Genomic DNA, 12,217 nt, shown 5'->3' on the forward strand with positions numbered 1-12,217 from the left:
AACGATGAGTTCAAGGGCCGCTAAAATTAGTAGGACAAAACGGCGCTCACCAAGTACTTTCATCAGTGAAGCATGTTTAGCATGAACAGTGGGATTTCTAACAATTAGGAAGGTTTGTGTCATGTTTGTCCTCCTACAGTTGGATTGATTATTTTTTTAAATTAATCAATCCAACAAAATAATGCACAATAATACCATAATATTCCAATTCCAATTCCAAAACCAAACCCTGCCCAGCAACATTCAGAATAGCAATCAACAGAGCAATTGCGAGGACACAGAAACATGACACAAAACAATCCAAAAGTAGTCAAAACGAAAATGAATGGTATCAACAAATTCTGTTCTATGTCACACACGGACTACGGAATTTATTATTCAGACCAAACTGGATCGTAATTTATTGTTCAACTTCGGCAGACACGTTCACGTTCCAGTGCATCACTGAATAATGTCCCTGTTGCAACACAAACAATAGTTCCTAAGGAATGCATATCTTAACAGTATTATTACAATGGCAGTATCAATATTAATACGAATTCCAACATAGCAGTGATTAGAAATCCCTTGGAGCTTTTTCAAAAATGTATGAAAATGGAAAAATATGGGAGGAAAAATAGTTTTTTTTGTTTTAATATGGTTTCTGTAGAAGGACAAACATGACACAAACATTCCTAATTGTTAGAAATCCCACTGTTTATACTAAACATGCTTCACTGATGAAAGTACTTGGTGAGCGACATTTTGTCCTACTAATTTTAGCGGCCCTTGAACTCATCGTTGTTTGTTTACATGTACAACTTTCTCCGATGCTGCCACAGAAAGACGTATTTTATGCCACTCCTTCTTTGTCTCATTTTGTCCACCAAACTTTTTATGATGCGCCTGAATGCACAAAGGTGACTTTTGTTGATGTTATTGACGTGTGTGGAGTGCTAATCAGGCATATTTGGTCAGTGCATGACTGCAAGCTAATCGAGGCTAACCTGCTATTTAGGCTAGCTGTATGTACATATTGCACCATCATGCCTCATTTGTAGATATAGTTGATATATATATATTTTTTTTTTCCTTCTTTATTATGCATTTTCGGCAGGTGCGACTTATACTCCGGGGCGACTTATACTCCGAAAAATACGGTATTTAATTTATAATTGTATGTCTCATGACAAATTATATGTATGTAATATTGTCTGCATTTCTGATAGTTTCTCAAGGTTTCTCATTGTATCCCATTGGGTTGAGTTTTTTCTTGCCTTGATGTGGGATCTGAGCCGAGGATGTCGTTGTGGCTTGTGCAGCCCTTTGAGACACTTGTGATTTAGGGCTATATAAATAAACGTTGATTGATTGATTTGATTGATAGTTGTTTGTGTGTCATCACAGCAAACGTTACAAGCTTGCAAAGATTGTGATAAATGGACACACACATCTCTAGGCTACCTTTGGCCGTTCTAAGACAGTCATTTCCAGGAGTTAGCTCACCCTCTGAGAAGCTTCCGTTTTACTAATGTTTTCCAATGTTGTAAAATATGTAGAATAAATATTACATTTCAACATTTCTGTCAATGAAGATTTGCGTCAGCCTACGACACAGTCATTTTGATAGTAGGCTATTATAGCTACTATAGAAACTTACATCATGTGTTGCCTTTGTTATAAGACTTATATAAGGCTTTTCATTTTTTGCGGCTCCAGACAGATATTTTTTTTTTGTATTTTTGGTCCAATATGGCTCTTTCAACATTATGGCAAAAGATCATAATCATTATTTGCATAATGTGTCACCGCAAGATAAGAGTATTGTTTAGGTCTTTTGTTAATAACAATGCCATTGTTGGGAAAAATTGCAGACTCTCAAAGTTGAGGTTTTGGAAAAAGTGAAAATGAAAATCATTCCCATCAAAACACTGAATTTAGTTTTTTAAAACTGGCAATGTGCACATGCCCGAGTATATCACATTATCACATTCATTGAACAATGGCAGAATATTGACCCATACAGTTACTGTAACTAACTACTATCTACAATTCTACACTATACATCAGACTTAAATGCTACGTTTTAGGTTAGGGTTAGTATATCTGACTCGTACAATGTGTTAATTTATTTGAGATGCATTTATCCTCTACCGTTTATAGCTGCACTGTTATGGTCTGTGTTAATCTTTGTTGGTCTGGACCCCAGGTAAAGAGAGAACAGGCGAAGTGCAGGTAAAAAGATTATGGAGGAAAGCACAACAAAATAGTTAAGCAGGAAGTGAAGAAAATGAAAAAGAACCAGACACAGGAATAATAACAGAGCAAATGTATGCTGAAAAGGCCCTTTTCCACCGCAATAACTTTTTCCGGAACTTCCCCACTTACCCAGGTAAATAAAGTTCCCCCTGTGCTTGCACCAAAAAATAAATTTAATTCTTTAGGAACCTTTCGTAGTTCCTCCTAGCTAGATTGGACTTTTCCGAGCGACCAGGAACCTTTTCGGGGGTGGGCTGTGCTGTCGAACGCTGATTGGTTAAACACAGTTGGGGGTGTTTCTAAAACTTCTCTTTCAAACACACGACCACCATTGGAATATACGTAGCGACTTGTTTATTTCGTATTTCGTGTTTTTTTCTATTACAACAAACTTGACAACAAAAGGAGCTTTCGAAAAACAGGAACTTTTCTGGGGCATATTTGTGCTGAAGAACGCTTGTCAGTGGAACTATTTCGTATATCGTAGCCTTTAAACTATATGCAACTTAAAGTTAATAAGTTAAAGTTCCAATTAGGGCTGGGCGATATATCGAGTTTGTAAGATACATCGATATATTTTTAAACAAGATATGAATTAAGAAAATATCGTAATATCGATATAATTTCTTGCACGTATACGAACATCCATGATTGGTTGGTTGTTTACTATGATAAGTCACGATTGGTTGAGATTAGGCCAATCAGAGGCAAGATAGGGCGGGTCATCGAACCAGGAAGGGAAATCACAACCGACATCCCGAATGACGACGAGTCGTAGGAGAGAAGAGCGATTTATACTTAAAAAAAACTAGTGGAAGATGGCAGAGGGATTTTTTTAGCCATGTAGACGACGTCCAGGAAACTGTTGTTTGGACCAGTTGTTCCTCCCAGGGAATTCAAGTCACAAGTCGCTCCCAAGCTCTTTACGACACTTAAAGCTGAGTAGAAAAACCACCAGAGACAGAATAGGTATTTTGTAATATATTTGCAAAGCTTTGTAAATATATTGAGACCAGTCCAGCATAGAGCATTCAATCGCGCCGCCAAGATGGTCTGCTCCCCTTGAAAAACCCTCTCCCCTCTTAAGTCTCTCTCCCTCCCACCCTTGCAGTCATGTCCCTCCAGCCCAAAACACATGCCCATTGTCCTCCGCACCTGGACATAAGGCTAGATAAGAGAAAGGAGTATCTCTCTTTCTTACATTCCTCACTCAAGGTTAAGCACACAGTATTTGCAGACAACCAAAAGACCACAATTGGAAGAAAAACACTAGCTGTTTTGTAATATGATTATGAAATAAAAGAAGTAACACTTAAATTTGGATAAAAGTAAATATCTGCCTCCGACAAAACCCACAATGTGTGTACTTGGCCACAATTGGACAAATGTATGCGTCTGGATAAAACATTCATTTGGAGTTGTTTACCATGTAAGCCCAAAGCCTAACTGATCTCGAGTTGCCTAGCCGGGCATATTTCGCACTGCTAAAAAAATATTATTTACAAAGCTATGTAACTTATTTTAGATAGAAAGAATATTTTTCTATTTTATTTATGTTATATAATTCTGTGTTACTTAAACCGTTTATTTTCTGTGCTGTTAATCTTGACTAACTGGCTTAATTCAAGTGTTTACAGTACAATTGTCGCTCACTTCAATTTCAGTGAATCTCGCTCAAAAATGAATATCTTTATATGAAATACATTCACCGGGAAATATATCGAGATATATATCGAATATCGAGTTTAAGTAAAAATATATCGAGATATGCTTTTTCGTCCATATCGGCCAGCCCTAGTTCCAATGATTGTCACACACACACTATTTGCGGTGAAATTATCCTCTGTATTTGACCCATTCCCATTGTTGTTTATTAGTTTTTATAAACTTCATTTCGATACGCGAAGCTATGAGAAGTGGACAGACTCTTTTAAACTTATTTACAGGGTAAAAAACCGGACTTGAAGCGACGACCTCAGCTGCTCACTACTCTTCCTTCATTGGATAAATGTGGAAAAAAAGGAGGACGCACACGAGTGGAACGAAGGTAAAGAACATCAAATATTAACTATTTACTTAAATACATGTTGTAAAAGTAGTCAGTGACACACCATTTGTGTAAATATTAGCCTCAACTTGGGTGAACAGAATGCTAATGCTAATAAGCTAACACTAAAGCCGATGTGTTTGTGATGTCGGCGTAAGATAAACAATGACATTTATTATTTATATATTGTTATTTACAGCTGTAATGGACCCTCATGAATTCATAATTTACTGAGAAGACGACTTTCTGACTGTTGGACATTGCAGACAAAAGCCTGACTTTTTATGAACAATTCGGTATTTCTTTATTTTTTGAATCATATCATTTTGTTTGCTTTGTATTTTAATTACTTAATTTTTAGTAAAATAACTGGGATTTAATATTGTTTGTTTATTTACATGGTAAGCACATAGAAATATAGTAAACCACTCCTCCATATGTCATCAGCCTGATTTGTATAAACTACCTTGAACTGCGAAATGCGGTGGAAACACAGACCACACACTTCTACAGGAACCTCTCGATCCAGGAATCAGAGGTTCCAGGAAGCAAAAGGACCTATTGACAACCAGGGGCGGTGAGGGAGCCAGCAATCAGACAAAAGAGGTGGTGGAGGTGAACAGAAAGTGGAAACAAAAACATAAGCGATGAACAAGAAATAATACACACATTAAGGAAATTTATAAGGAAGTCCAAACTGTTATTTGAGATTATGACAACAGTGTTCGCTACAGAAACTTTCTCTTTAATGTTTATTTTTTTCAGGGAACTTTTCATATGCTTGTGTGGATTCTTTTCTAGAATCCACCGTCATTGATTGATGACTCTAGATCAGGGGTCCTCAACTAAAGTTCAAATAGGTCCTGATACAGAACATTTCCCCATGCAAAGAAAACTTCAAATACTTAAATCATTAATTGACTGTTGATCCAGGTCCGTATGGGACAGCTTCTGGGTCCGGACTCGGACTGCGTTACTTGCCAGTTAGTGATCACTACTCCCTTCTAAATTGTCTAAAAGGTGTGATTGTGAGTATGAATGGTTTTATGGTAAGTCTTTACTAGGGTTGTACGGTATACCGGTATTAGTATAGTACCGCGATACTAATGAATCATTTTCGGTGCTATACCGCCTCTGAAAAGTACCGGTCCGTTTATGCCATTGGTGGATCTACACCTAACATCCATAGTAATGAAACCAAGTAGAGTATGATATGATATCATATGTTTTGGCATCACATCTTCTTACGTTTGTTTTTAAATTTATATTATGTTTATAAACTCAGGAAATATATCCCTGGACACATGAGGACTTTGAATATGACCAATGTATGATCCTGTAATGACTTGGTATCGGATTGACACCCAAATTTGTGATATCATTCAAAACTAATGTAAAGTATCAAACAACAGAGGAATAAGTGATTATTATATTTTAACATAAGTGTAGATAGAACATGTTAAAAGAGAAAGTAAGCAGACATTAACATTAAATGAACAAGTAGATTAATAATTCATTTTTTACCACTTGTCCTTAATAATTTCGACAAAATAATAGAAATAAAATAATGGAATAATGGAAAATGACACAGTATGTTACTGCATACGTCAGCAGCTAAATCATGAGCCTTTGTTTGCTTACTTACTAATAAAAGACAAGTTGCCTTGTATGTTCACTATTTTATTTAAGGACAAACTTGCAATAACAAAAAATATGTTTGATGTACCGTAAGATTTGTTGTTAAAATAAAGCCAATAATGCAATTTTTGCGGTCCCCTTTATTTAGAAAAGTACCAAAATAATTTTGGTACCGGTACCAAAACATTGGTATCGCAACAACACTAGTCTCCAAATCATGGGTGTCAAAACTCTGGCCCGCGGGCCATAATTGGCGGGGTTTGGTGGTAGCGGGGGTGTATATTGCAGCCCGGAAGAGTTAGGGCTGCATGGGATTCTGTGTATTGGTTCTGTTGTGTTTATGTTGTGTTACGGTGCGGATGTTCTCCCGAAATGTGTTTGTCATTCTTGTTTGGTGTGGATTCACAGTGTGGCGCATATTTCTAACAGTGTTAAAGTTATTTATACGGTCACCCTCAGTGTAACCTGTATCGCTGTTGATCAAGTATGCATGCATTCACGTGTGTGTTCGTACAGAAGCCGCACATTTCTTGTGACCGGGCCGGCACGTTGTTAGAATGGATGAAAAGCGGACGTGACGACAGCTCGTAGAGAACGTTAAACGCCTCTAAGGCCCGCCCCCAAGACTGTAGTCCGGGTGGAATACGAGATACAATGACTGATGAACACCTTCTTTCGATAATGAAGGTTGCCTCAGCTCAAAGCCTGAGCCCCGACATTAATGAACTAGCATCCAAGAAAAGATGGCAGGTATCTGGCTTGGGCACATCAGATTAGATCAGTGTGTTGCAAACTGAGCAATTTAAAGTCCTGAATGGTTGGTTTATTCATTGTTATTTTATTTTCTAATTTATTAGCCTGTGGAAAAAGTTAATGTTGATATTTACCTCAGAAGGCTGCAAATAGAAAAGAGGCATTCAATTTTTACTTAAATTGTATTTGATATGCCATTGATATTTTTTAATTATTATTATTATTATTTGAAACTCGATTTTGCATGTCACTATAAAGTTATATAAGCCTTGCTTGTTCAATATTCAATGCAAAACTTGTTTGGGTCCCTATTAAAAGGTTAATTTGTTCAACCTTGGCCCGCGGCTTTGTTCAGTTTTAAATTTTGGCCCACTCTGTATTTGAGTTTGACACCCCTGATCTACATGTATGCTGTGTCAAATAAGCTTTCCTTTGACCATGAACGGGATACACTGATTTGATAGATCCAGTATTTAAATAGCACTAGGAACCATCCTTTTTCTGGTCGCAACGTCTTATTCCCACTCAATCGACAGATTGACTGAGATTTATGTTGTACTCTCACATTTTCATTTTAAAGTCTCCTCTGTCTCCAGGGGCCTCTGACAATGGGGCCTTTGCTGACCAAAGGGCACGACCTCAGGCTATAAGAGGTCCCTGGTGGGGTACTTTACCCATTCCAGACATACATCCCGCAAATATTCATCTCTTGTTACACATTGAGAATTTACCACGGCTCTGTGTCATGTCTACATTAATATGTACTGTCAGTTCAATTCAATGCAGGGGCCTTTGTCATATAGTTTAGAGGCACATTAGAATATTAATTGTAGTCATGGAATGTATTTAAACCATAACCTAAATACCTTAGTTTTGAACAATATGCTTAGTACAATGTTTTACAATTTATGTAATGTTTTGAAAAAAAGAATACAGTATTAAGAACCTGGTCTTCTGAAGGTTTGTGTGTATTAAAACACATGCAATCGTGAAGCTGATCTACCAAGCTTGTGCGCAGCGGATTGTGTCTATTGAATGAGCAAATTAGAGAGAACAATCCATTTTGTTTCTGTCTTAGTGTATATGCAGAACATAAATTGATTATTTTTCAAACTCTCACAATACTAAATATAACTATTTAGCACATGCAGTGGGATTTATCAAACCTGAAACTGTTTTGCATCTACTTTATATTTAGCAACCTGGCACAGTTATGCACAAACGGCGGAGAGAAAGAAAGAGATCGGGCTGCAATGACAGACGGTGAAGAGAGAATACTCCATCCGTGTGCATGTCACATGAACGGAACTTGGGGGAGGGGATGGGGACGTGTCCTCTGCACTTTTATCAAACGGCAGTTTTTGGGCCGTGCATTCTTTTTACCCTCCAAAATCAATGTAAAGTTATTGAATAGAGGCAAGTCAAACACTTGTGCCAGGCGGAAAAGTGCGCCCTGACTGAAGCCTGTCCATCACCTACAAGCTCATTAATTTGCTTTCTGGAATTGCCTCCTTGCCAACGTGACAATGATTGACAGCATGGGAAATTAACCAATCTGCGGTCAGATGTGAAATAAGAGCGAGTCGCGATCATTCTCAGATGAGATATTTGTAATAGAAGTTATTAAAAAATGTTTGCTGTCAAACTGGTGAGTGAGATCATAAACTTTTTCAAATTCTTGCGTTTGTCGTAGTTTTGATTTTAACTGCCACCGACAAGTGAGACAACATTGAAAAGCAATAATAGCTTGTAAAATGTCAATTAATAAATGAGAGGGTTCTTTATATGACATTTAATGACAAACCTAATCGCCCAAGCAGACACACTTATCACGTATATATTTGTAATGGCAAAGTAAATGCGTCTGGCTCTTGTGGTCTCGCGGTTTGACTACCCGATCATGGTTTGGATCTTGGGAAACAATGATTAAGCAAGAAAAAAAATTGTAATCAAGCTGGTTGTGTCCCCTCCACTTGTAAAACCTGTTTCATCACTGGTGTGTCAACATATTGGGATTGTCAGAAATGGAAAATATTGGACCTATACACAGCAATGCCATTTCATAGCTGTTTGATATCTTAAAGGACTGACTGGAGCCAGCAGACCCCAAAATGAATTCATTGATTTGTTTTGGTGTCTGCTGGCGTTTTTATAATGACATTCTTTTTTTTTGGTCTGTATAATTTCAGAGCACAATTTGCAAAGTGTACCGTCGGCAGGCTGAACATTGCTAATAGCCCAAAATTGGTGGTACATATTTTAGTTGTGTAAAACACTACAGTTTGGAACACAACCATGGTGACAACTGGTAGTTCATGCAAAACGTCATTTAAATAGGGCGGTCTGCACCACTTTTCCACTGTTATATATTGTACACACAGTCTTAAAGGGGAACAGGGACGGCGTGGCGCAGTGGGAGAGTGGCCGTGCGCGACCCGAGGGTCCCTGGTTCAATCCCCACCTAGTACCAACCTCGTCATGTCCGTTGTGTCCTGAGCAAGACACTTCACCCTTGCTCCTGATGGGTGCTGGTTAGCGCCTTGCATGGCAGCTCCCTCCATCAGTGTGTGAATGTGTGTGTGAATGGGTAAATGTGGAAGTAGTGTCAAAGCGCTTTGAGTACCTTGAAGGTAGAAAAGCGCTATACAAGTACAACCCATTTATCATTTTTTAACATTATCACAATTTCAGAATGGTTAAAACCATTAAAAATCAGTTGCCAGTGGCTTATTTTATTTTTCGAAGTTTTTTTCAAAATTTTACCCATCACGCAATATCCCTAAAAAAAGCTTCAAAGTGCCTGATTTTAACCATCGTTATAAACACCCGTCCATTTTCCTGTGACGTCACACGGTGATGCCAATACAAACAAACATGGCGGATAGAACAGCAAGGTATAGCGACATTAGCTCGGATTCAGACTCGGATTTCAGCGGCTTAAGCGATTCAACAGATTACGCATGTATTGAAACGGATGGTTGTAGTGTGGAGGCAGGTAGCGAAAACAAAATTGAAGAAGAAACTGAAGCTATTGAGCCATATCGGTTTGAACCGTATGCAAGCGAAACCGAAAAAAACGACACGACAGCCAGCGACACGGGAGAAAGCGAGGACGAATTCGGCGATCACCTTCTAACCAACGATTGGTATGTGTTTGTTTGGCATTAAAGGAAACTAACAACTATGAACTAGGTTTACAGCATATGAAATACATTTGGCAACAACATGCACTTTGAGAGCCCTGTGATGAGGTGGCGACTTGTCCAGGGTGTACCCCGCCTTCTGCCCGATTGTAGCTGAGATAGGCTCCAGCGCCCCCCGCGACCCCAAAGGGAATAAGCGGTAGAAAATGGATGGATGGATGCACTTTGAGAGTGCAGACAGCCCATTACAGGCGCACTAAGAACATATATTTTTTCCACGATTTCAGCACTCAGGTTAACCATACCTAAATAGACACAAAATACTGCATTACACAAGACTACCCGAATGTACTCAAATGATTGAAAAAAATAAATGTTTTTAAGCTAAATTATTGGTAAACACAGTTTATGTATAATAATTTACGTAAAACCGCGAGTAGTGAATAAAGTTTTCATCAATTAATATATTCTGTAGACATACCCTCATCCGCTCTCTTTTCCTGAAAGCTGATCTGTCCAGTTTTGGAGTTGATGTCAGCAGGCCAGGGAAGCTAGGGTCGATATTCTTCTCTTTATCATCTTAGGTGGCATAAGGGACGGTGTGAGCCAAGACATCCAGGGGGTTTAGCTCGCTCTTCTGCGGGAACAAACTGCCGCCATTTCTTGCCGTGCTACCGAGGTCCTTTGTCCCTGAATAGCTCACACACTCCGGCAGATTCAATGGGGGTCTGGCGGCAGATTTCTTTGACTTTATCGTTGGAAATGCATCTGCTTTGAGTGTCGCAGGATATCCACACATTCTTGCCATCTCTGTCGTAGCGTAGCTTTCGTCGGTAAAGTGTGCGGAACAAACGACTGACAATTTCGTCGGCTTTCCCCACACCCTCGTATTGTGAACAAATTGTGTCCAATTTCTTGACACTTTCGCATCTTTGGGCCACTGGTGCAACTTGAATCCGTCCCTGTTCGTGTTGTTACACCCTCCGACAACACACCGACGAAAGTGAGAAAATGGCGGATTGCTTCCCGATGTGACGTCCCGATGTGCTCCGAGAGCGAATAATAGAAAGGCGTTTAATTCGCCAAAATTCACCCATTTAGAGTTTGGAAATCGGTTGAAAAAATATATGGTCTTTTTTCTGCAACATCAAGGTATATATTGACGCTTACATAGGTCTGGTGATAATGTTCCCCTTTAATAGATCACTTGCGACCCGTCCACTAATAATACTCACCTTTTTATAGTTTGGACATGCTATATAGAGCTCGTTGGTTAGATGTACAGTCGTGGTCAAAAGTTTACATACACTTGTAAAGAACATAATCTCATGGCTGTCTTGAGTTTCCAATAATTTCTACAACTCTTATTTTTTTGTGATAGAGTGATTGGAGCACCTACCTGTTGATCACAAAAAACATTCATGAAGTTTGGTTCTTTTATGAATTTATTATGGCTCTACTGAAAATGTGACCAAATCTGCTGTGTTAAAAGTATACATACAGCAATGTTAATATTTGGTTACATGTCCCTTGGCAAGTTTCACTGCAATAAGGCACTTTTGGTAGCCATCCACAAGCTTCTGGCAAGCTTCTCGTTGAATTTTTGACCACTCTTCTTGACAAAATTGGTGCGGTTCAGTTAAATTTGTTGGTTTTCTGACATGGACTTCAGCATTGTCCACACGTTTAAGTAAGTAGATCTGGCCCAATCTTTAAACACAGCATATAGAACATCATTTGGATTACAATAAGCAAAGTGGACAGTTTGTGGTTGTCAAATTATTTTTTTAAATACAGTTTGCAAAGCTGTTTTCTCTAAAATCCAGCAAACCGCCAAGTCGGGTAGAAAAATAAACATCAAACCTTCAGTTTGAACGTCGGCTGCTGGGGAGTAGAAAGACACAGAATACACACGGTTGACATTTCTTTGGAAATACCAGACTGTGAACCGAGAGCTTGTCGAGGCATTTCATTTAAAAAGTGAAGGTAAACCTGTAAAATATTTTCATAAAGCATACTTTACATTCTTTTTAAAATACTGTTAATACTGTTTTGCGTCACGATTGGTGAAGCGGTGCTTGCAGCGTGACCCCAAGGATGCAGGTAAGAGTGTATTTAATTGCAAAGAAAGATACAGTCAAGATCAAAAGTTTACATACACTTGTAAAGAACATAATGTCATGGCTGTCTTGAGTTTCCAATAATCTCTACAACTCTTATTTTTTTGTGATAGAGTGATTGGAGAACATACTTGTTGGTCACAAAAAACATTCATGAAGTTTGGTTCTTTTATGAATTTATTATGAGTCTACTGAAAATGTGACCAAATCTGCTGGGTCAAAAGTATATACCGGTATACAGCAATGTTAATATTTGCTTACATGTCCCTTGGCAAGTT

This window comes from Nerophis lumbriciformis, linkage group LG15, assembly GCF_033978685.3.
Source record: "Nerophis lumbriciformis linkage group LG15, RoL_Nlum_v2.1, whole genome shotgun sequence".
Lineage (NCBI taxonomy): Eukaryota > Metazoa > Chordata > Actinopteri > Syngnathiformes > Syngnathidae > Nerophis > Nerophis lumbriciformis.